We start from the raw sequence: 26,409 nt of genomic DNA, 5'->3' as shown, positions 1-26,409 counted from the left end.
TCTTAGTCCCCAAACACACCTTCATGGTGATGGAGCATTTCACTTGTAATTCTTTCAATCTCGTGTACACATGCTCACATGGAACGTGGAACTGTTGTCATTTTGTCTTATTCCTTTCATATAATTGTGTTCAGTAAAACCTGTGGACATACATTTACCTGAATGTGGACCTTAATCTCACTGCAGCTAAAACTACACAATCTTTCACATTAATGCACTGATGTTGGACAGAATTGTGTTGAGGGAACCATCACAATCAAACAGAAACACCATGCTAATGTAACAGTGAATGAGGGAGATATTTCAATCATTTCCTGCACATTCCCCATGCAACATTTTCTCTAAAAAAGCTTAAAACTAAAATAAACCCAGTTTTTCACTTGCACCTTTTGTGTGTCTGTGACACAATACAAGACCTACAAATAAAACTGAATGGCCATCAGTCTGATATTCTCTGTTGGGTGTGAAGATTTATTGCGTACTGAGCTGGGGGATCATTTGCTGATCCTACCCACAGCATATTATTGCTAGGAATGAATTTTAACTTGGAGGAGTTAATCTCAATATCCCTGGAACAAAACTAAATATTGAAAGAGCAATTTTACAGTTTCAAAGAAAAGCAGGCAATCCACTTGACTGCTTTTATGTTTTTGATGTTGGAAGAGACCGTTACAATTTTAACTGAGTACTAACAGAGATCTCTGTTGTATGAGCTTCTGATAAATAAAAGTTCACTTGGTATCATTCCCTTTAACCCCATCAGTGCTGTCAAACTGGTTAATGCAAAATAAATGCATTTATTCACCAAGTGTTCTGCAACCAATGCAAATACATTCACAAAGTTGCAGCTCCCTCGGTACAGTGTGACTCATGCAGGGTACAGGAACTCTACAAACCTCCACAGTCCCCGTCTGGAGACATATCCCACCCCCAGTGAGGAGGGACAAAGTCTACCCAGTCAATGACATGGTAAAAGAATGAAAATCTTATTCCTAAAATTCAGAATTTATCAGAGCCCAGAAATGGTGAATAGCAAAGGGAAGAGTACATGACTGGCAGTGACATTCCATTTGTCGAGGCAAGGATCAAGGAAAAGGCAATTAGCATGGAAAATAATTATTCTGGTCAATGGTAGAGATTATGCGGCATGGCGGCTCAGTAGTTAGCTGCCTCACCGCGCCTGGCTCCCAGGTTCGATTCCAGCCTTTGGGTGACTGTCTGTGTGGAGTTTGCACATTGTCCTTGTGTCTGTGTGGGGTTTTCTCCAGTTTCCTCCCACAGTGCAAAGATGTGCAGGTTAGGTGAATTGGCCATGCTAAATTGCCCGTAGTGTTAGGTGCATCAGTCAGATGGATATGGGTCTGGGTAGGTTGCTCTTCAGAGGGTCGGTGTGGACTGGTTGGGCAGAGGGGCCTGTTTCCACACTGTAGAGAATCTGATCTAATCTAATCTAGAGGATTTCACATGAGTTCATTCTGTATCTGGGATTATCAATTACTGTCCTCTCTTTAACTGTTAATTCCAGATGTGCTGGAGGCCCTATACTGGTGATATTTAAAACACAGGCCTCTGGCACATCAAGGGGAATTGGGAATCAATGTGTGTTCAGGTTAGTTGAGTCTTGGTTTCTACTTATGTCATCCATGTGGAATGAGGTGATGCATATAGTGCAGAAACCATACTAGTTTCTTCACTAAAGAGCCAAGGGGATGGCTTGTACAGGCTGAGATAGGTGATCATTCAAGATATCATCAAATAGGCAGCCCTTGAGGAAATGTAGAAAACCTGACCCAATCTCATGGTGATAGATGACTGCAATGTTGCAAACATGACGAGAGGGTTTACAAATGAAAAAGACCAAATGTGTTAACCAATGGTTTCAAATCAGATCTCCTGGCCCTCTAATGTTCAGATGAAACACTCTGAAAACCTCTAATGAAAAGAATGTGACCTGCTCTGGGCTGGTTACACTCCTTCGGGCTATGGAACGCAATCAATGGTATAGCAACAGTAACAGTTTCCACCAAGCTACAGTGAGTCAGAGGCTACTGTTCTGGGTCAATGCCAAAATGGCAGCCAGTCAAATTTAAATTTAATTTGAAAACCTGCAATTGAAAAAAAATCCAGTCTCAGCAATGGTAACCAGAAAACCATTATAGATTGCTGCAAAAACACATCTGGACCACTCATATCCTTGAGGGAAGGCAATCTGCTGTCTATCATTGGTCTGGCCTCCATGTGACTCCAGACCCACTGCACTATTGCTGATCCCACTGCCCATTGAAATAACCTAACAAGCTCCTGGGTTCAGGGACCATTAGGGGTGGGTAACAAGTGCTGACCTTGGCAGTGATGTTCACTTCCCACTCTAGGAGATATCATAAAGTGCATTTTCACAGCAATCAACATTGGTTTTTTAGTTACCATTAACCCCAACACTGCATTTTTATTAAAAAGAATTTTTAATTGAAATTAAATCCTACTGGCTACTACAATGGGATGTTAACTGGGTCCTCAGTGCATTCTCTCTGGTCCTGTGTAATCAGTGTCATGACCAGAGTCTCAATGGTCCGTGGACGTTTTTAATTTCTAATTACAAAATGTGTCAGTGGCTGAGGATGTAAATTTAGGTCCTGCCTGGGAAGGGAGAATCATGTGTATACACAAAAGTTTGGACACACACACACACACACACAAAATACATGCATACCCATAAACACCTGCACACACACATCCACAAACACAAGCATACACACATATGCGTACATATAGACAAACAAACATACATATTCAAAAACATACAGATACACAGATGCTGTCTAATACAGTGCGTTATTTGCTCACTTTGATTACCTATTTTGAACTGTGCAATTGACCTTTTCTTTCACTTTAATCCGTGTAAACTGGTTGTACTGAAGTTTGTTTGATGCTGATGGGGTGCAACATTGGTGGAGAAATCCGTACTCTACTGAAATGTGTTGTGTCCCTTCCCATCATGAAGGGAGGACGGGAAAATTTTGGTTGAGATACAGGTTTACTCTCGGTCTGCAAAGTAAGTTTTAAACTGTGATGAACTGTGAGAGAACTATGGCTCTGTTGTTCCTACGGCAATAAAAATGCCACCTTTACACCAGCATTGGATACTGATAAAGATGTTAGAAACAGCACCTGAGACAACTGTCTGGATTTATTCAAGTATAAACTTGGGAAGTGAATTTCAGAAAAAAAATTTTGAAAATACTAACTTCCAACAGGGCAGTGATGTAGTCAATAATCAAGCCTGAAACCTCAGTATTCTGAGGCGATCTCCCATTCAAATATTCACCTAAACAGTCCCTACTTAGTTTCCAAGCTCAGACGAGATTCTGCATGTACAGACTAATACAACCATCCTGAAGAAGGGCCCATGCCCTTCTCCTGCTCCTTGAATGCTGCCTGACCTGCTGCTCTTTTCCAGCAACACATTTTCAGCTCTGATCTCCAGCATCTGCAGTCCTCACTCTCTCCGAATACAACCACAGCCTATCACTGTGATTTTGTGTTCTTAATTACCTGCTTAACAGATTTACTGTCCATCCCTCCTCAGCTGCTGAGGTCGCTGCCTTCACTCCCTACCTGCCAATGACAGATGAGGTGGGAAAAGGTCTGGACACTGATGTAACGGCAGGTTTCTAATTTGTGTCTCAATTTTAAGTAAATGATATACAGTGTTCAGCCTCCAAGTTACTGACCTCTCCAGTTAGACTTGATGCTATTTCATTTCAAAATGCAAATGTTCTCCAACCTGTTGATCCGGTAGAACTGCAATGAGATACAAAGTATTTGGATGGTGCAGTCAGACAATAGGAACAGTCTTTACCTGATGTGGAGCTGAATCATCCTTAATCAGACATCCAGGGCTGGATACATTGGAAGACGTTTAGACAATACGACTCTCCTTAATCTTTGCATCCAACCCAAACATCCAAGCAAGTGGAAAAATCTCCCATCCTTGGTGACAAATGGACAGGGGACAATTGTTTCTTTGTAGGTCCTCACAGATTGACCATCAAGAGAATACGGTGAGTATTTTATCAAACCATGATAGTAAACTCCGAACATTCTGAGTGTGATGGTGTTCTGGGGACTTTGATTTATGTGAATTGTAATGGTTCTCTCTAGGTTTCAGAGTGTTTCAAATTGCCATCTGATTGCTGCAATTTAGACATGGTCTTGGAACACATGGGGGCTTTGAGGGCAAACTAATAGCACTGACACAATGCCCTTTGACTCTGACGTCAACTTCAGTATTTAGCACAATTACAGATTAAGGTGGAAACCCTGAATTTGCAATTGGTCATTTCTTGAATGAGCACAAGTTAACTTGTATCCCCCAGCTGTCTATCGGAAGCAAACAGAGAAATTCATTGCACTGTCAAGAAGGTTCCATTTTCTACACTCAGCACAATGTCAGAAATCCCAGGTAAGAATCAGCCTTTAACAAAATAACTGGGCTTGTGATAATCTGAGTAGTAAATGCTGAAGAAATGACTTGGTTAGAGACAAAAAAAACTGCAGTTGCTGGAATCTAAAGGAGACAGAGAGGAGACTGGAAGAATGCAGCAAGCCAGTCAGCATCAGGAGGTGGAGTGGACTGTCAAAAGGAACAGTCCTTGTGGAAGACAGAGAGGGGTGGGTAGGGAAAGATGTTCTAGATGGTGGGGTCCAGTTAGAGTTGGCAGAAGTGTATAAAACTGAGTGGCCCCTGCCACTCCCTTCCATTCCTCACAGCCACCATTCCTCCCATTGACCAACCAGGTTGTACCCTCTACCTGTCCTCACCTCTCCCCACTTCACCACTCTGCCCATGCCTCCCCCTTTATCTGCAGCTTCCCCCACACCCACCCCAAGTCCTGACGAAGGGTTACACCCAAAATGTCAACTTCTCCACCTCCTGATGCTGCCTGGCTTGCTGTGTCCCCCCCAGCCTCCTGCCTGTCTATTAACAACTGACTTAGCCCTGAAATATTCGACATGTGAAATGTTCTTGCAGTTCCCTTTGCTTAATTACAGTGATTTTTAAACTCATCTTGTTACATCATTGCATAATGACTCTTTCTGAGGATAGTTCTGCTTGTTATATCCCAACTCTTTAAATTTCTTATAGTGTGCTTTAATTCTGATTTTCATTCCCTGATTGGGTGTCAGTGAGAATTATTTAATTCGATTGGCTGCATGGACATCTGGATGTCTCACAGCAGCTCAGCAATAGGTTCCCACATAAACTGTTCCACCATCAAAGTGGACATTGAAAAATGTAAGCTGACCAGTGAGGTTGTTAAATCTCTCAATGCAGATCTCTTTGAAGTCAGGGCCAATGATGAGATGATTGTTTTGGCACTGGGTATAAAATCCAAGTCAGTTTTTCCCTAATGGGTGAAATATGTGTTTTTTGCTTGAGTTCTGGTCTAATCTCTGACTCGGCCATTTCCACTCTCCCTCAGGTTGCCAACAATGATGCTGTAAGTGAAGATGATGAGAATGTGGAGTGAGGTAACTGGTCCTCGAAGACTGATTACTTGCTCTCAGTGATTGGCTGTGCTGTGGGTCTGGGCAATGTCTGGAGGTTCCCTTACCTGGCTTACAAAAATGGAGGAGGTACTATAAACAAATCCACAACACAGCAGAGAGAAATCAAAAAGAAAGGGAAGAATAAACTGTTTATAAATAATATTAAATTAAATTAAATTCAAAATAGTTAATTGAAGTCGGTCAATAATGCAGGGTTAAATAATGTTGACATAAAAGACAGTGAATTTAATCTGACATCTTTAAGTTGTTTATAGGGGGCCCAATTTTCCAAACAATGACAATCTCCCACAAATTTCCACTCTGATCCTTCCTTATTTAAAAATAGAAGGAGTTCTTCATTCCTGAGATGAGATTCTGATCATGACTATTTCAGAAATGTGGAGCAGTGGTATTATTCTGACAGTTCTTTCTCAGCCTAGAACTGTAGTGGAGGTGGTTGATGAGTCGGGGGCTGGTTAGAGAAACCATGGTCCCCTTTCATAGCTCTCAGCTGCTGTATCCTGAAACGTAAAGGTTGTTGCACCCTCTTTGATAGCTGCTGTCCAACAGTAAGTATATAAAGGAAATGTGATGTCCTGGTGCTGGGAGGGCAGGGTGCCATCTGGGTGGTATGCCAGGGTGTGAGGTAAGGGGGTATAGACTGTGTAGTAGGTAAGGTTATGCCTCGGATTTTATGCAGACACCACTGGTCGAACACATCCAACTTTACTCTTTAAATATGAGACTGGAATAAAAAGACACAGAAGTCCAGCGATTCAAAGGGTCTGTGTCTGTGCTGCAAAACTCTACAATTCTATGAGTAAATAAGGATAAATTGCAAATTGAAATTACTTTGATAGAATAAAAGAATGAATCGAGGAGATACGAGGACAATGTTGATCAAAGTTTCTCCTGCTAAAATAATGCCAGACTGGAGAATTGCCTTTTTATTAAGTTGCTCCAATTGCTCCGCAGTTACATTTTTAAAAAGTCACACTCTCATTTCCTCATTTTGATTGAATGATGGTGATGTTTTTCTTTAAATGCTAACATTCCTTCATTTCCATGAATGTTTCTTCTATTTTTAGTGGAGTAATTTGAGAAAGCACATGAAAAATGGTCAGAATCATTTAAAAAATTGAAAGTTCAACTTGCTGTTTTCCTGGCTTGGAAATGCTGGTGTTGGATGGGGGTTTACAAAGTTAAAAATCACACAGCATCAGGTTACAGTCCAACAGGTTTAATTGGAAGCACTAGCTGTTGGACCAATGCTCCTTCATCAGGTGGTTTGGAAAACCACAACTTCCAACAAAAAAAAGGGAGCCTACAACCACACTGCATGGTCATTGTAAAGGGAGCCTACAACCACACAGCATGGACATTGTAAAGGGAGCCTACAGACACACTGCATGGACATTGAAAAGGGAGCCAACAGACACACTGTATGGACGTTGAAAAGGGAGCATACAGCCACACTGCATGGACATTGTAAAGGGAGCTAAAACCACACTGCATAGACATTGTAAAGGGAGCATACAGACATACTGCATGTTCATTGTAAAGGGAGCCGACAACCACACTACATGGACATTGTAAAGGGAGCCTACAACCACACTACATGGACATTGTAAAGGGAGCTAAAACCACACTGCATAGACATTGTAAAGGGAGCCTACAACCATACTGCATGGACATTGTAAAGGGAGCCTACAACCACACTGCATGAACATTGTAAAGGGAGCCTACAACCACCCTGCATGGACATTGTAAAGGGAGCCTACAACCACCCTGCATGGACATTGTAAAGGGAGCCTACAACCACACTACATGGACATTGTAAAGGGAGCCTACAACCACACTGCATGGACATTGTAAAGGGAGCCTACAACCATGCTGCATGGACATTAATAAACTCAAGCAGAGATTTACTTATACATCCTCTCATCTCATCAGTTGTATCTGTTGCTCTTGATGTGGTCTCCTCTGCATCCGAGAGACCATGTGCAAACTTGCGGGATAGTTAAGGGAACATCTCTGTTCTGTATGCACAAATCAACCCTACCTTCCCTTGGCCATCCACTTCAACCCCCTCGCTCAGTCCCCAAAGTACATATCCATTCTGTGCCTCCTCCACTGCTGACACAAGGCTACCCATAAACTGGAAGGGGAAAACTTCATCCTCCGTCTTGGGAGCCTACAACCACATGACATGAACATTGAATTCACCAGTTTCCAAATCTCCCCTCCCCCCATCCCAGATCCAACCCTCCAACTCAAATCTAACCTGTCCATCTTTCTTCCCACCTATCCACTCCACCCTTTCCACTGACCTATCAGTACCACCAGCTTTACCCACCTATCACCTACCTTTCCCCTAGCCCCACACCTTTCCCCCAATTTATTTCTCAACCCTCGTCCCCCTCCTCAAAACTGAAGAAGGATCCTGCCTGAAATGCCAACTCTCTTGAACCTCGGATGCTGCCTGACCTGCTGTGCCTTTTCCAGTGCCACATTGAAGTAAAAATGCTAACAACTTAAACAATATGCACATCTTCAAATCTACATATTTGATGAAGCTAATCCACATTAATCTTAAAGGACATTCATTTTGTGTATCTCACTCTGCCCTATGAGACTGAAATGTCACCTCAATACCACAGAGATATCCTCTCAAACAAACTGTCATCAGGATCAATGAAAGAGGAGAATATTGATTTCTAGTGTCGGGAAAAAGATGTGATTATAAATGATTCTAGATAGATAGACAGATGGAAAATTAAATTGACAGCAAGACAGAGAGAGACATATTTCAGATTGGTTTCAGAAGTTTACTTTGAGTGATTGTTCTCATCTTTTCAAATCTAATGCAACCCTGAAATTGTTTCCTCCATTTTCCAGCTGTATTCCTTATTCCCTACATCCTCATGTTGGCACTCGTTGGGATGCCACTGTTTTTCTTGGAAACTTCCTTTGGACAGTTTGCCAGCCTCAGTCCTGTGGCAATCTGGAAAGCTGTGCCTATGTTACAAGGTTGGTGTTTATTCCATGGCAATTTAAATGGTCTTGGGCACTTCATCAAGAAACACTGGTTCTGTCTTGTGATCTAATGGAGGCAGAAGCAGACTTGGTGAATTATTGGCTGTAACCTGATCTTCCTCACACTTCACAACAGTGAATGCAGCCTGTGAAGAGACAGGCATCATCAGTGAAATGTCTTCATTTCTTGTTCAATACCTGCCCTGTTGGTGAAATAGTAATACTGGAGCTGGGTTTATTTTCAATTTTATAAATAAAAAAAATGATGTCAATTATCTGACACCAGGTGAAAAGAAAGAAATAACTTGAGGTTTCATGAGAATCATACAAAGTCTTCAGGTGTTTTCCTGTCAACACTGGAGTTTGGAAGTGCAGTAATCTGTGGAAATCTTGTCAAGTGAAGACTTTACACCCTACCACACACATGGCTGCTAACATAGCGTTGTGTTCAACTGAGTCTATTATTTCACCATTCAATTACATCATGGCTGATCTGTCCCTCAATTCTGTGCTTGCTACATACCCCCCTGTTACTTGTGTCTGACGAGAATTAATCAATCTTCAGATTGAGCAGTAACACCCACAGCTTTATGGACAAATGATTCAAGATTTCCAGTGTCCTTAGTGAAAAAAATTCATTCCTCATTCACACAGTGACTGGTCTCTAATTTTTAAAAAATGTTTCCTTTTATTTTTAATCCCAGAAACCTGATGAAACAGATTTTCCACATTTACGTAACTGAATTTCCTAATTATTTAAAGGGTGACTCTTGAATTAATCTTCATCTCAATGAATACAACAAATATAATCACTCTTCAAAATGCAACCTTTTAAACTCTGACACTATTCCTATCAACACTAGCTGGGCACTGAACTGACCTTTCTGAGTTCTGATGCCTAATCTGAATGAACCAAACCAGACACTATCAGAATAAATCTCTGGACAATACAACACCAGCTCCTTCCTGTGTTGTAGCTCCGTGAACAATTCCAGTCGGCATTTTGGTTACATTTATTATTGTGTGTACATGGACATCAAAATCCCTTTGTTCCATATATCAAAGCTCCTGATCTGTAAGATTCCACTTATCCTTCAATAATGGGTTCGCGTTCAGATATTTGTAATTATCAAGCAAATGAGGCATTCATCTACCAGTATAAGTAACTGCCGTCATGTCCGCCTTTATTCCTGCTGTTGTGTGAGATTACCATAATACCCCAGATTAATCTAAGCACACTTGATTCATGAGTTAAGCACTGTGGATAAATGTAAACTGGTGAATGTCCTGTTTCCATAATGTTACATGACAAAGGTTTTTCATAAATAGAATCAACGAAACCCCACAGGGTGGAAACAGGCCGATTTGGCCAATCAAGTCCACACCATTGCTTCATGCAGCATCTTCCCCAGACTCACCCCCCTACCTTGCATTTTCAATGGCTATCCACCTAACTTGCACATCATTAGACTGTGGAAGATAGCTGGAGCACCCAAAGGAAACCCACACAGACATGGACAGAATGTCTGTGTGGAGATGCACAGTCACCTGAGGCTGGAATCGAACCCAATATCTGGTGCTATAAGGCAGCAGTGCTAGCCACTGGAGTCCCAAACCACCCCCGCATACGTTCATGAGATGTAGGAGCAGAATTAGGCCATTCCACAAATCAAGTCTGCTCCCCCATTCGATCATGGCTGATTTGCTCCTCCAACCCCATTTTCCTGCCCTGTCTCCATAATCCTTCAACCCATGACCAATTAAACATCTGTCTGACTCATCTTTAAATTTGCTCACTGTCCCAGCGTCCATTGCATTTTGGGGTATCAAATTTCACAGATTCACAACCTCTTGGGAGCAGTAGTTTCTCCTCAATTCTGTTTTAAACTTGCTACCCCTTATCCTAAGATTATGACTTCTCATCCTAGAATGCACCACAAGAGGAAGCATCTCTTCCACATCGATTCTATCCACACCTTTTATCATCTTGAAGAGCTCAATTTGACCTCCCCTCATTTTTTTAAATTCCAGAGAGTGTAGGCCTAAACTGTTCAATCTCTCTTCATACGACAAACCCCTTAATTCTGAAAGCAATCTAGTGAACCTCCTCTGACCTGTCTCAATATCATTACAGCTTTCCTCAAATATGAACACCAAAACTGTGCACAATACTCCAAGTGTGGTCTCACCAATACCTTGGTGTAGTTGCAATAATACTTCCTTACCTTTATATTCTATTAATTTGGCTGCAAAAGCCAACATTTATTTGGTTTCTTTATGATCTGCTGTACCTGCATGCTAGTTTTCTGTGACTCATGGATGAGGACACCCAGATCCCTCTGTACCATAGCACCCCGAAATCTTTCCCCATATTGATAATAGGTTGCCTTTCCATTTTTCCGACCAAAATGCATGCCCTCGCACTTATCCACATTTTGGCCTACTCTCCTACCTATCTATGGTCATTCATAAGGTTCTTATGTCCTCATTGCAATTGACCGTTTTATGTCATCAAAATTATTCTTATGTCATCCACAAATTTGGCTAAAGAGCCTTCTATCCCTGTATCCAAGTTGTTAATGTAGATTGTAAATAGCTGGGGTCCAAAGACCTTACCCTGTGGGATCCCACTAGTTACTGCTTTCCATCCAGAAAAGAAACCATTTGTCCTGACTCTCTGTCTTCTGTCCATCAGCCAGTCACCTACGCAAGCTAATAAATTACCCCTAATCCTATATGATCCAACTTTGGGAATTAACCTTTTGTGTGGCACCTAATCAAAAGCCTTCAGGAAGTCGAGGTATATTACATCTACAGGATCCCTATAATCCACTTTGTTCGTTATATCGTTGAAAACCTCTACCAAATTAGCCATACATGATTTGCCCTTCATGCTGATACTGATGGATAGTGTTTTGACTTTCCAAATGTCCTGACATTGCTTCCTTGATAATTGGTTCTGACCCTTTCCCAACAGTAGATGTTAATCTAACTGGTCTTTAATTTCCCATGTATTGCCCTCTTTCTGAGTAAGGGCATTGTTTTAGCATTTTTCCAATCCACTGTCCCCTTTCCTGTGTTCAGGGAATTTTGGAATATTGTAAACAATGGATCCACTATCTCTGCCACCACTTCCTTTAATATCCTAGGAGGTTGGCCATCAGACCCGGGGCACTTTCTGCCCTCAATTCTCGTAGTTTCCTGAGTACCTTTTCCCAATCGATGTTGATTGTTCTTAGTTCTACCCTTTCTACTGCCTCTGACTTGGAATGGTAATATTATCCTCCATCATGAAAACTGAGGCAAAGATTCAGCATCCCTGCCATTTCAATGCTCCCCACTATTAACGCTCCGATTTCTATTTTCCAAGGGACCAACTTTCACCTTTGAGACTCTCTTCACTTTTATATACCAGTAGAAACATTTGCTATCCTTTTTGATATTTTGTACTCATTTTCTTTTGTAATTTACCTTAGCTCTTTTTATTAATGTTTTTCTATTCTTTTGTTTATGTTTGAACATTTCCCAATCTTCTAGCCTGCCACTAGCCTTTGCTTTTGGCATACCTTAGTTTTTGACTTGATATTGTCCTTGAACTCCTTGTTTATTCATAGATGTTTTTACCCTCCTTACCATCTCTCTTCCTTACTGGTTTTAGTTGTGAGGAATTGGGTAGCTCTTTAAACAATAGCCACTGCTCATCCACTTTCTTATCATGTAGCATTCCTGCATAATCTACTCAGACCAAATGTGTCCTCATGCCCATGTAATTTCATGTGTTTAATTCCAGAACACTATTGTGGGACTCTGCTTTCTCACCCTCAAACTGAATTTTGATTTCTACCATATTCTGGTCACTACTCCCTGGAAGATCTTTCACTAAGATGTCATCAATTAATCTCTCTTCGTTTCACATTACCAAAACCAGGGTAGTCTGCTACCTGGTTGGTTCCATAACATTATGTTCTAAGAAACGATCTCAAATACATTCAATGAACTCTGCCTCCAGGCTACCCTTGCCAATTTGATTCTTCCAATCTATGTGCATGTTAAAATCACCCATAATTACTGCTGTACCTTCCTTGAAAGTCTCTAATATTTCCAGGTTTATACTGTGCTGCACTGCAGAACTCCTGTTTGGGGACCTGTAGATTATTGCAACCAATTCCTTCCTCCCTTTGCTATTTCTTATTTCTATCCAGACTGATTCTACATCTTGATCTCCTGTGCTTATGTCATTTCTAATGAGAACACTGATCTCTTCCTTCACCAGCAAAGCTCCACCACCTCCTTTTCCTTTCAGTCTATCTTTCCGAAATGCTGAGTAGTCTTGGATATTCAATTCCCAGACCTGGTCTCCTTGTAATCATCTCTCAGTAATCATGACCAAATTCTACCATTTTGTTTCTATTTACACTGTTAACTCATGAATATTAGATTAGATTACTTACAGTGTGGAAACAGGCCCTTCAGCCCAACAAGTCCACACTGCCCCGCCGAAGCGCAACCCACCCATACCCCTACATTTACCCCTTACCTAACACTAGGGGCAATTTAGCGTGGCCAATTCACCTGACCTGCACATCTTTGGATGGTGGGAGGAAACCGGAGCACCCAGAGGAAACCCATGCAGACATGGGGAGAATGTCAAACTCCACACAGTCAGTCGCCTGAGGCGGGAGTTGAACCTGGGTCTCTAGCGCAGTGAGGCAGTAGTGCTAACCACTGTGCCACCGTGCTCCCCATATTGTTTTGAATGCTTCATGCATTCAGAATCAAAGCTTTAGAATTTGATCTCCTGGTAAATTTTCCACTGCTATGTAATAACTCCTTGTTGTATAAAGCTGTTCACCTGATCTGTCCCTCACCACTATTGTCTGATAACCATCCACCACATCGCTAACCTGCACTCTTACCTCCTCCTTGAATTTAGGTTTTCTAATTTCCCTTACAACTGAACTCTCCCTTCAACTATTTAATTTGAAGACCTGTCCACAGCCCGACTTACGTGATTCTCAAGGACTCCGGTTCCAGCATGGTTCAGATGAAAATTGTCCTGTTGGAACACGTCCCTTTGTCCCCTCTACTGGTGCTAATGTCCCATGAATTCAAATCTATTTCTCCCACACCAATCTTTAAGCCACACATCTACCTGCTTAATCATATTGACCCTGTGCCAATTAGCTTGTGGCTTAGGTAGCAACCTAGAGATTATTTCCTTTTTGGTTCTGCTTTTAGATTTAGCTCCTCGCTCTTCTTCATGCTCGCTTAACAAAATCTCTGCCCTTTTTATCTATGTCGTTGGTACCTATTTGATCTTTACCGTCCCTCTCCAACTTCCTTTGTAACCCAGGTGAAATATCCTGAACCCGAGCAGTGAGTAGGCAATGCAACCTTTGAGACTCTCGATCTTGGTCACAGAGAACAGGTGTCTATGCCCCCAATTAAGATATGTGACTGTCTCCTGAAACTCAGCGTCCAGGTAACTCTCCCCCTCTCTGTCACAACATCCAAAGCTCAGAATTCAGCACATCAACTCTGAGCTAGATTTCCTTGAGTAACCAACATTTACTACAGACATAGTCACTGGGACCGACAATGGGGTCCAACAGCTTCCACATCATGCAGGAACAACACATCACCTGACCTTCTATCCTCATTTAATAAATTAGTTTTGAATTTGGGGTTTTTAAAAAAATTAACTGCTTATGATCTCAATCTTAACATAAGTTATAAACAATAAGCTAGCATGCATTCAATTGAACACAGACTCAACGTTAACACAGATTCAAACTTAGCAGATTCCCTATTAGCCAATCAAGTCATAGCCATCCTGTGACATTATTTTTCAGCTCCCCCCTCTGGTTCATTCCCACTCAGGCCTGTTCCTGAAGTGAAGGCCCCAAATCTTCATGGTAAGTTTTTATATCACTTAGCTTCCCAGTCTGCCCTCCAGTTCATTCCTGCTCAGCTCCACTTCTGAAGTGAAGGCCGCATATGCCCGTGGTAAGTATTTATGTCACTTACCGTCCAAGGCTGCTCTCCAGCTTGCTCCCTCTCAGTTCTACTCCTGAAGCGTCGGCCGGAAACCCCAGAGGTAACTTTTGACATCACTTACTGTCCCAGGCTGCCTCCAACTATTCCTGCTCAGCTCCCCTCCTGAAATGAAGAGCACCACTCCTCCCAATGTGCTTCAAAGTGATGCTGACTTAATGGACCCCCGTCCCAGTCAATTTACTATTAATTTATATTCATAATATTCAAGATCTTAATGAGAGGAAGGGACTGAATTTGAATACCAACTTTCTGATGACACAAAGATAGTTAGGAAAGTATGGAGAAGATAAGAAAGCTATAAAAATAAGTTTAAGTGTGAAAGCAAATATTTGATAAATGGAATCTACAGAACCGTAAAATGGCCCATTTTAGCAGAAAAAATTGATAAGGACAGAGCGGTAGACATGATCTATATGGATTTCAGTAAGGCATTCGTTAAGGTTCCTCATAGGAGACTGGTCATCAAGGTTAGATGGAATACAGGGAAAACTAGCAATTTGGATGCAGAACTAGCTCGAAGGTCAAAGACAGAGTGTGGTAATGGAGGGTTGCTTTTCAAACTGGAGGCCTGTGAGCAATGGAGTGCCACAAGGATCAGTGCTGGGTCCACTACTTTTCATCATTTTTATACATTATTTGAAAGTGAACACTGGAAGTATAGTTACTAAGTTTACAGATGACACCAAAGTTGGAGGTGTAGTGGACAGCGAAAAAGGTTAGCTCAGAGTACAACAGGTCTTGGCCAATGGGCTGAGGAGTGGTAGATGGTGATTAATTTAGTTAAATGGGGGTGCTGCATTTTGGAAAAGCAAGTCAAAGCAGGACTTATACACTTAATGGTGTGTTCCTGGGGAGTGTTGCTGAACAAAGAGACCTTGGAGTGCAGGTTCATAGCTCCTTGAAAGTAGAGTCTCAGGTACATAGGATAGTGAAGAAGGTGTTTGGTATGCTTTCCTTCATTGGTCAGAGCATTGAGTAGAGGTGTTGGAAGGCAATGTTGCAACTGTACAGGACATTAGTTCAGCCACTTTTGGAATATTGTGTGCAATTCTGGTCTCCTTCCTATTGGAAAGATGTTGTGAAACTTGAAAGGTTTCAGAAAAGATTTATAAGTATGTTGCCAGGGTTGGAGGATTTGAGCTATAGGGAGAGGCTGAACAGGCTGGGGCTGTTTTCCCTGGAGCGTCAGAGGCTGAGGGGTGACCTTATAGAAGTTTATAAAATCATGAAAGGCATGGATAGGATAAATAGACAAGGTCTTTTCCTTGGGGTAGAAGAGGCCAGAACTAGGTGGGCATAGGTTTAGGGTGAGAGGGAAAGATATAAAAGAGACCTAAGAAGCAACTTTTTTCACATAGAGAGGTGCGTGCATGGAATATGCTGCCTGAGGAAGTGATGGAGGTTAGTCCAATCACAGCATTTAAAAGGCATCAGGATGGATATATAAACAGGAAAGGTTTAGAGGGATAGGGACTAAGTGCTGTCAAATGGAACTAGATTAGGTTAGGCTATCTGGTCGGCATGGACATGTTGGACCAAAGGATCTGTTTCTGTGCTGCACATCTCTGTGACGCTATGCCTCTAATATTGGTGTGACAAATGCAAAGGGTGTCCTCATGAAAGAATCGCTGAATGTCAGTATGCAGGTAAGTAGGAAAGTTGATTGCATGTTATGACTTACCATGAGGTGAACTGAATTCAAAACTGGGGTGTTTATGCTTTATTTATATGGAGCAGTGGTGAGACCATTATCTGGAGTATTGTGCACAGTACTGGTTATGTTGTTTAAATAAGGTGATAAATGTGTTGGAAGTGATTCAGAGAAGATTTGCCAGAATACTGAATGAAATTAACATTCTTTAAAGAGAAACAGTCAGGATATATAACCTGCCCCTTTACATTCACTGCTTTGTAATTAGATTGTCATTCAATACAGTAATAAGGCTTGATTATTTTTGTCATGTAACCACTGTCTCTATGGAAAACAAACAAAGGAAGCTCTGTCTTTTCAAAAAGGTACATTTTAGTTAAATTATTTGAGGCATTTGTGTCACTGAGTTCAGGCACTCACAATTACTCTTTGTACTTTGTTAAAAATCCCACAATCCCAGGTTATAGTCCAACAGGTTTATTTGGAAGCACTAGCTTACGGAGCACTGCTCCTTCATCAGGCGGTCGTGGAGTAGAAGATCATAGGACACAGAATTTACAGCAAAAGTGTCCTACAATTTTATACTCCACAACCACCTGATGAAGGGGCAGTGCTCTGAAGCTAGTGCTTCCAAATAAACCTGGTAGACTATAATCTGCTGTTGTGTGATTTTTAATTTTGTACACCCCAGTCCAACACTGGCACCTCCAAATCTTTGTACTTATTGCAACAAAATGAATACATTCTGTGAAACTTATAGAATTGCATTTACATCCAGAGGGATCTGGCAGCAGTACAGGACTAAAAGACTTATAGATTGTCTTGCTGAGCTCAGTCAAGAAGTGTAATTGATTGAAGTCTTATGAGAGAGGTGAAATTAAACTGTCCACATTTTACATGTTTCTGAATCGTTGATGTGGAATGAGTTGAAGCAGTGACATTTCTCCCTGTTCTGGTCATCCTGAACAGTCTCACTGGTCTTCCTGTATTTCCAGTTTCAAAATAAACACTATGTAAACATAGTAGCTACAGGAGCAAGTCAGCTGCTAGGATTACTGTGGCCTGTAACTCACCTCCTGTATCCCCAAAGCCTGCTGACCATCTGCAAGGCACAACTCAGGAGTGTGATGGAATACTTCCCATTTAGCTGGATAGGTGCAGCTCCAAAAACACTCAAGAAACTTGTCACCATCCAACACAAAGCAGCCAGCTTGATTAGCACAATATCCACAAACAGCCAATGCCTCCACCACCAAACCTCAGTAGCAGCAGTATGTACTGTTGACAAGATATACTGCAGAATTTCACTAACGTTCTTCAGACAGCACCTTGTAAACACACAACTACTTCCATCCTGAAGGACAAGGACAGCAAATGCATGGGAACACAACCTTCACGTTCCCCTCCAAGCCATTCACCATCCGGACTTGAAAATTGATTGCTGTTCCTTCACCATGGCTGGGTCTAATTGCTGGAATTCCCTCCATAATGGTATTGTGGGTCACCCCTCGGCAGGTGGATTGGAGCAATTCAAGATGGCAACTCACTACCACCTTCTCAAGGGCAGTAAATGCTGGCCAGCCAGAGACACCCACATCCCACTAATAATTTCAGAGAAAATCTAATTTCAGCAAAATACAATTGCTTTCCTGACAAGTCAAATCCATGTCAAAGAAATTATTTCAAATTAATAGTTCATAAACTAATCTACTCTTCCCTGTTGTATATGAAGGTGTGGGACTCACCATGATCCTTGTTGTTACCGCTTCCATCGGTTACACGGCCTGCATCCTCGCCTACAGTCTGTACTACCTGTTTGCTTCCTTCCAATCACCCCTGCCGTGGGCAGACTGCTTCAGTTGGTGGGGAGCAGATGAAACATGCAGCAGGACTCCCAAAGGTACAGTACTTACTTTGACTGGGGAGAGTGTGGACACCGACTGTGGTAGAGTCATTGAAATGTTCATCATAGAAACAGACTCTTCGATCCAACTGCACCAGCTCCTCAGTCACACATTCATCTGCCCTATCCTCCTATTCCTTCTCTTACTAGTACATGGGACCAGGAATAATCCAGGTATTATTACCCTCGAGGACCTACCTTTTAATTTCCTGCCTAATTTCCTATATTCTCTGTTCAGAACCTTGTCCTTTTCTCTTCCTGTATTGCTGGTTCCAATGTGTTCAATGTCCTCCTGTTGGTCTCTCTTCCCTTTGAGAATATTCTGCACCCTCTTAAACCTCTGTATCAACCAGAACATACTTCCATGTGTGAAGCATCGGTTTCTGGAAAAGAAACAGGAGTTCCTGTGACCATAAGCCTCGAAAGAATCAGCAGAAAAGATAATTCTGTGTCAAAACCTGTGAAGAGACAAGGGAAGCTTCACAAGCCAGTTACCGGTGATTTGCTCATGGTTTGCTTATTTGCTTTTTACAATGATGTCTTTAACTGAACTTGAACTAGTCATCATGTTGTCTGCTGTTCTTTGGCAGTGCCGCCCAGTAACTATCAGCTGGAGGTTTCCTTCCCCATATTTCACCAGATGTCAAGAGATTTCAGGTTGTCTGAAACCAATTTTGCAAACTTCCAGGGTCATTGCCTTCACACTGTTGTTAGAGCACAGGGTAAACCCCTCTGCTAATGTAAAGCAGCAACACAGAAAAGATTCACCCCATGTTATAACCTTTTAAATTCGAGAGGCAAAGAGCTATCCCAGAGGACACTATTTAAAGTAAAAATTAACAACTTTATTCTTTAAGTCCAACAGAGAATATTAAAACCAACAACTGTTTACAACTCCTTTCTCTTAAACCTATCTTTTACCTCCCACTCCACAATACTAGTCCAATTAAAATATCCCGATTAAGATTTACAAAAAAAATCAACTTTCAAACCAGTCAGCTGTCAAATCTTCTTTTTGTATCTTTTTCTGCAGATTTTGCTCTGTCGTCTTTTTGATGTTCTGCTGTGCAAACTTCTTATAGACAGATACCTTTCAGAGAGCTGTTCTGCTGGCAGTCTGTACTTGTTGGTGGCTTGGCAGTTCTCCTCCTAACTTTTCAAAACGTCAGGCTTTATACCGCAAAACAGCGGATCGTTTCATTGGTTTTAATGTTATCAAAATACTAAATTCCAATTTGATTGGATTTTAGTATCTTTGGGCATAATTTAAAATGATTGACCAAATTTGAATATGTTTTGTTTCATTGCAACCCAGCTGCTGTGTTTGTTTCGACCAAGTATTACATTGTTCCCTTTTTCCAAACTCTGTGTGTTTTGTCCTTGGTAGCTTTTCAACTCTCTTAAAGGTACAGTACATCTACACCTTCATAACACTGCAAAGGAGGAGTCTGGACTGTTACTTCCTATAATTCACAGCACATGACCATGTCAGAGTAATACTTGATTAATCTGTAAGCAGTTCTCCCAGTTTTAATAAATGTTCCCACATGTTACTGGAAATAATTCTGCTGGGTCAGCTTTGCCTTTGTTAGTTCCAACCTCCAGGTCAATGCTGTGTGATGTGTTTGTTTGTATTCTCTTTCACATTTTCTGTCATGTTTTGTCACCTGAAAGGCTTCCTAGCCTGATTGAAAGGTACTGGAACATCAATTAGATTGCTGGATCCTCATGCTGTAAAGACCAGGTAGGGAGAAGACAGAAAGGGGCAAAGAGTTTCATGTTAATGTGCCTCAGGGACTGATATCCATCGGAGGGATGAAATAGAGATTATTGCTTTTGATTTAATAACAGATGGACTACGTTTCGGTTAATAATCAGGATGTGTCTTTGGAAATTGCTGTGTTTCTTATTCTGTTGTGGTGCTTAGTTCAGTTTAAGTAATTCAAGAAGGTTTTGTTCTCAAATGCTTACTATAATTTAACGCATCGTGCGTACCCATACACAAACAAGGAATGAATACAATGATCTCGATTTTACATTAAACATAAAACATTCTTTATAGAATTTTCATTAGCTCCCCATGTGTTCGGCCGAATGATTTCCATGACAGATTTCATGCTTCAATCTGGATTAAAGTTTGTGTCAAATGTAGATTTCACAGCAGGTTGTTGGTTACTCATAGCTGAGTAGCCAGAAGGTTGGATATCAGCTGAACTTGGAGACTTGAACAGTTGCAGTCCTTTGATTTCTGGTTGAATTCTAGCTGATAACAAAAGGTTATGATAGTTTGTAATTGTTCTGTTTTCCCTTTGGTTTCTGGCAAACATTAGCTGGGGAAGGCAGTGGCACAGTATGGGGAGTGGGTGGTGTATTGATATTGTGAATGGACTAGAAATCCAGAGATCCAGATGAAAGTCCTGGGCCATGGGTTCAGATACTACCACCTCAGCTGGTGACATTTACATTCAGTTAATAAACCTGGAATGAGAAAAGAGTTGACGAACGCTTGGATAAAATACTGAGGGTGCAGAATGTACTCTGGCTGGTTGACTTCAATGTCCAATTTCTAGAGTAACTCAGTAACACTGTTACTGATTGAGCTGGTTGATTCCTAAAGGACATAGCGGCTAGACCTGGTCTGCATCAAATTATGAGGGAACCAAGAAAAGGTAAAATTAATCATCAGTAAAGTGAACGAATAAACGATTTTATTATCACATGGAAGAATACAACAAAATACATTGAAAAGCTTTCAGCTGTGTCCAATTTTCGGTGCTATTTTGACTAATTTATGAGTAGATAAAGGTTGAACCGTGCCCATCAGTCCTGAGCCAGCTCATCATCAATGAGGCCTGCATCACTGTCACTCCTCCACCACTCCACCACCATCTGCATCAGACTCAACCAACATCAAAGTCGTCAATCATCCAGCGCATCTTTTGCTGCTGGGCTGATAATCCTCTGCTTTCTCCTGTGCCAGGCGAACCAACGTCGGAGTCACGTATTTTACTGCTGGGCCCACATCATCAATATTGCTATGATACCCTTATGACAGCACGAACCCAACCAATGGCAAGTTAATGATCCTCAGACACCATCTTTCGCTGCTGAACCTCCCTCGCCAACATTTCCTTGCTTGATGTAGCAGTGGCCAAACCCGATGCTGGTCCTGTGCTTGCCCCAGAAAAATGTAAGGGCTCCCTTGAAGTTCACGCTGGGCCTACCTGAGGACCGCACGCTGGTCTTGCCTGAGGTCCACGCTGGGCCCGCTCAAGGACCACATGCTGGATCCACTCAAGAACCACCACTGGGCCTGCTCAATGTCAGCACAATAGGTTCACTCAAAGTCCGCACTGGGCTCTCACCACCCTCAATGCTGTCCGAGCTCAGGACAAGAGGTAAGTAAAGGTACAGAGAGAACAAAAAACAAGAGAGAGAATGAAAGACAACAAAATGAAAAGCAGTCAGAGAGGATGAACTCTGGCTCCATAAACAAGATGATGGAAGACATTATCAGTAGTGATGTCAAACAGCAGCTGCTCAGCAAAAAACTGTCTCCAGGCATTCATTTGGGGTTTCAACAGAATAACTTAGCTGCTGATCTCATTTCAGCCTTGGCCAATCATGGACAAAACAGCTGAGGTGAGAATGACTATATTTGACACAAGGCCACATTTGACCGAATGTGCCTCCAAGGAGTCCAATGTCAATGGAAATGACGGGAAGGATCTCTGCTGGTTAGCACAAGGGAGGATGTTTGTAGTGGTTGAAGGTCAGTCATCTCATTCCAGCATAGCTCTGAAGGAGTTCCTCAGGGTCATGTCTAAGGCTCAACCATCTTCTGCTGCTTCATCAATGACATTGCCTCCATCGTAAGGTCAGAAGTGGGGATGTTCACTGATGAATGCAGAGTGTTCACCATTTGCGACTCCTCAGGCACTGAAGCTGTTCATGTTCAATACGAAAAGACATGGATAACATCCAAGCTTGGGCTGACATGTGAGAAATACCCCTGAAAAAAATCATGGACACAGTATCCTTGAGAAATGGAACAGCTTTTTGAAAAAAGGGGCCAGGTTTGTGTCTCCCTCCACCTTAAAAAAAATAAACCATCAATATCAAAATCCCAGTTAGTAGTCTAAACACACATATACACTATACTGACTGTACACGTGCAAACATGCGCAACCACAGGCAAATTCAGGCTGAGGCGCATGCACCACCGAACGCCTCTGTATCTCATTTGAGCCTCAATACCGCATTGATAATAACGTCGTTGCGACCTGCCACATGCACAATTGTCAAATTGAATAGCTGAGACAACAAGATCCATCTAAACAGTCTGGTATTTTTGTCCTTAAAATTTTTCACAAATGTCAATGAGTTGCGATCAGTGTATACGATTGTCTCAGGTGCATTGCTGGTAATATAAATATTGAAATGTTGTAATGCCAAGACCAAGTCTCTTTCTCCACTGTTGAATATTTCCGTTGATGAACGTTTAACTTTATGGAAAAATACCCGATGGGTCTTACTATTCCCTGGTCATCCTCCAGCAGGAGCACCGTACCGATACCACATCACTGGCTTGATAGCCACCTTGAAAGGTTTTGGGTAATCCAGTGTGGTTAATACTGCGGCAGTGGTTAACACAGTTTTTAGGCTGTCAAAAGCCTTTTGACAATCCACTGTCCACTGAAACTTCTTGCCCTTTTTTTTAACAATTCGATGAGTGGAGCAGCCACACTGCTAAAGTTCAACATAAATGTTTGGTAAAATTTACTCAATTCCAGGAACCGAAGTACTGCTCTTTTTGTCAATGGTATGGGAAATTCTCCAGTTACTTTCATTTTCACATCCCGTGTGGCCATTTGCCCAAGTCCAATAACATAGCCCAGGAAAATGACTTGTGCTTTGGCAAATTCACTTTTAGCTAGGTTAACCACCAAGCCTGCCTTCCAAAATCGATCGAACAGGTCTGATAAATGCTGTAAATGTTCCTTCCAGGAGTGACTAAAAATCACCAGGTCATCAACGGACACCACACAATTGGGTAACCCGGCAATGACCTTATTAGTCGGTCTCTGAAATGTGGCTGGAGCATTTTTCATACCAAATGGCATGACTTTGAACTGACAGAGTCCCTTTGGTGTTTCAAAAGCTGAAATTGCCTTTGCTCTCTCTGACAGAGGTACTTGCTAGCAGCCTCTGAGCAAGTCCAACTTAGAAATGTGAGTTGCTTGTTCCACTTTTTTGACACAATGCTCCAACTGTGGAATTGGATATGCATCAGTCTTTGTAATGGTGGTGACTTTGCGATATTCCACACATAACCGTTGCGTACCATCTGGCTTTGGCACCATGAGAATGGGTGAGCTCGAGTCACTGTAGCTCACTTCGATTATGCCATCTTGGAGCTTGCGCTCTATCTCCTTCTGAACTGTGCCAACTATAGAGGGTTATGCCTATAAGAATGTTGCTCAATCACAACAGCATCCCTATATCTACATCATGAACATCATTTCTGCATATCTCCCCACGTGATAGTAACAAATCTTTCAGGTCATTTCAATTTTCTTGTGGAAGGTAACTCTATAATTTATCCCAATTTTTGACAACTTCCTCATTGTCCAATTTGATGTGAGGAATGTCCAATTCAGAATCCTCTGAACTTGATTCTTCCTTCTGTGCTGTAATCATTAACATCTTCTCCTCTTGCTTTCCTTCCCTTTCAAAATACTTTTTGAGCATATTCACATGACACATTCTGTGAGGTTTCTTCCTGTCTGGAGTCCTTATCAAGTAGTTCACCTCACTCAATTGCCTCTTGATTTGATAAGGTCCACTAAACCTTGATTTTAAAGGCTCATCTGTTACTGGAAGTAACACCAATACCTTCTCCCCAATTACAAAACTGCAAATTTGTGATTTTTTTTATCTGCTTCCTGTTTCATTGTACGCTGTGACACTTTTAAATGCTGTCCAGCTAACTCTTCAGCTCTATTTAATCGTTCTCTAAAATTTCATACATGGTCAAATGGGCAGTCTCTGAATTCTGACTTATTAATTTCTACTGAATCAATTTTAATGGTTCTCTTACTTCATGCCCAAAACTTAATTCAAATGGACTGAATTTGGTTGATTCTTTTAGTGCATCTCTGATCACAAAAAGTACAAACAGAACTCCCTTATCCTAATCATCTGGATAAACCTGACCATAAGCCATCATCATGGTCTTCAATGTTTGATGCCATCTCTCCAGCACTCCCTGCGATTCAGGATGGTACGCAGTAGATTTGAATTGCTTTATTCCCAAGTTATCCACAATGTCCTTGATTAGTTTGGATGTGAAGTTTGATCCTTGATCTGACTGGATCTCTGTTGGTAGTTCCTCTCTGCCTACTTCCTCATCCCAGTTTGCAGCCTCCCTCTGTAAACTGCCCTCCCAACTCCATATCATCATTTGGAGCCTGCTCCATCCTTGCCCCACCCCCTATAACAGGCAGCAGCCCCTGGATTTTCATTGGTTGACTGCAGTCCCTGAGGAGTGGAGTTGTGTTGGGGCTTCCAGTGAGGCCCAGAGCTGCACATCACAATCAATTACCTTCCTGGCTATTTGTCCAATCAAAGGCTGTTTCTCTCCTGCATTAGCTGTTGATTGGCTTAAGCCCTTATATGGCAAATGTGAGAGAGAAACAGCCTGTGATTGGGAGAGATGCTGCTCAGAGATTCTGTCTCTCTCCTGAAGAGAATGATCTTGCTCTGACAAGTCACTGATGTGGATAGCGCTGGTTTAACCTGGGCCCACTTGCAGGCACAGAGCCCAGTGATTGGAACTGTCTGCAACTCTCCCTCTCCAAGGTTATGCTGTGATCTCTCTGTAACCTCCTCCATGGATTCAACAAGATAGTGCTGAGTCAGTCAGAGTGAAACAGTGGCTCTGATTCTCTTCATTAGAAATCAGAGCATCATTTTCAATGAACTGTAATTCTAAAACACATTCCATATTTTCCAGACCCATTCTGCAACCTCACCCTGGATGATGGATATTTTAAAATCGTTAATACAACATGGCTGCAGGCAAACAATGAAAGTTGTCCACACGGATCAAACATCTCCATTCTTCACCAGGGTCCGAGTGAGCAATATTGGGAGTAAGTACATTGCTATAGAGATCTACACCTATACCTGCATAGCTGGGCCAGTAACTCCTCTTGGGAAGGTCAGTTGGTGAATGTCCTGTTTAATGAGACAGGAGCTGTTTGATTTTGGTACAGCTATTATTTACATCATACTCCTGTTACAATACAACAGACTGGAATCAATGTCCTTGGGGGATCTTTTGCTACTGCTATTGGAGGGGGGGAGAGTTTAAACTAATGTGGCAGGGGGCTGGGAACCAGAAGAGAAAACAAATAGGCAGCAAGATGGAGATTAGAGACTGTAAGAATCATGAAGATAGCATTAATAATGGGAAGAGTAGGCAGAGAGCAGATGAACGCAAAAGAACAGGTGGCCTGAAATGCATCTATTTTAATGCAAGGAGAATAGTGTGTAAGGCAGATGAACTTAGGGCTTGGATTGGTGCCTGGGAGTATGACATTATTGTAATCACAGAGACTTGGTTGAAGGAAGGGCATGATTGGCAACTAAATGTTCGAGGATATCAACGCTTCAGACATGACAGGGAGGGAAGTAAAAGGGGTTGGGGGGTGGGTGGAGTTGCATTGCTGGACAGGGATGATACCACGGCTGTGCTAAAGGAGGATACTATGGAGGTCTTGGGTAGTGAGGTAATATGGGTGGAGCTGAGAAATAAGAAGCATGCAGTTACATTGTTGGGACTGTATTACAGGCCTCCAAACAGTGAGCATGAGGTAGAAGAATAAATAGGTCAACAGATCATGGAAAGATGTAGTGGCAATAGGGTAGTGGTAATGGGAGATTTTAATTTTCCCAACATTGACTGGGATAAACTTAGCATCAGAGGTCTGGATGGGGTAGAATTTGTAAGAAGCGTCCAGGAGAGTTTTCTAGAGCAGTATGTCAATAGTCTGATGAGGAAAGGGGCCATATTGGACCTGGTACTGGGGAACAAGCCAGGACAGGTGGTAGAAGTTGCAGTGGGGGATTTCTTTGGGAACAGTGACCACAATTCTGTAAGTTTTAGAATACTCAGAGATAAAGATGAGGGTGGTCCTAAACTGGGGCC

General features: G+C 41.9%; 1 pseudogene; it reads left to right on the top strand.

Moving 5' to 3' along the window:
* Positions 1-4,001: 4,001 nt before the first annotated feature.
* LOC140495628 (sodium- and chloride-dependent neutral and basic amino acid transporter B(0+)-like) overlaps positions 4,002-26,409 on the top strand; it is a 70,157-nt pseudogene continuing 47,749 nt past the window's right edge.

This window comes from Chiloscyllium punctatum, chromosome 25 (genome assembly GCF_047496795.1).
Source record: "Chiloscyllium punctatum isolate Juve2018m chromosome 25, sChiPun1.3, whole genome shotgun sequence".
Classification (NCBI taxonomy): Eukaryota; Metazoa; Chordata; class Chondrichthyes; order Orectolobiformes; family Hemiscylliidae; genus Chiloscyllium; species Chiloscyllium punctatum.
Note: the sequence above shows the minus strand (reverse complement) of the source record. Positions and strands in the feature narration are given on the sequence as shown.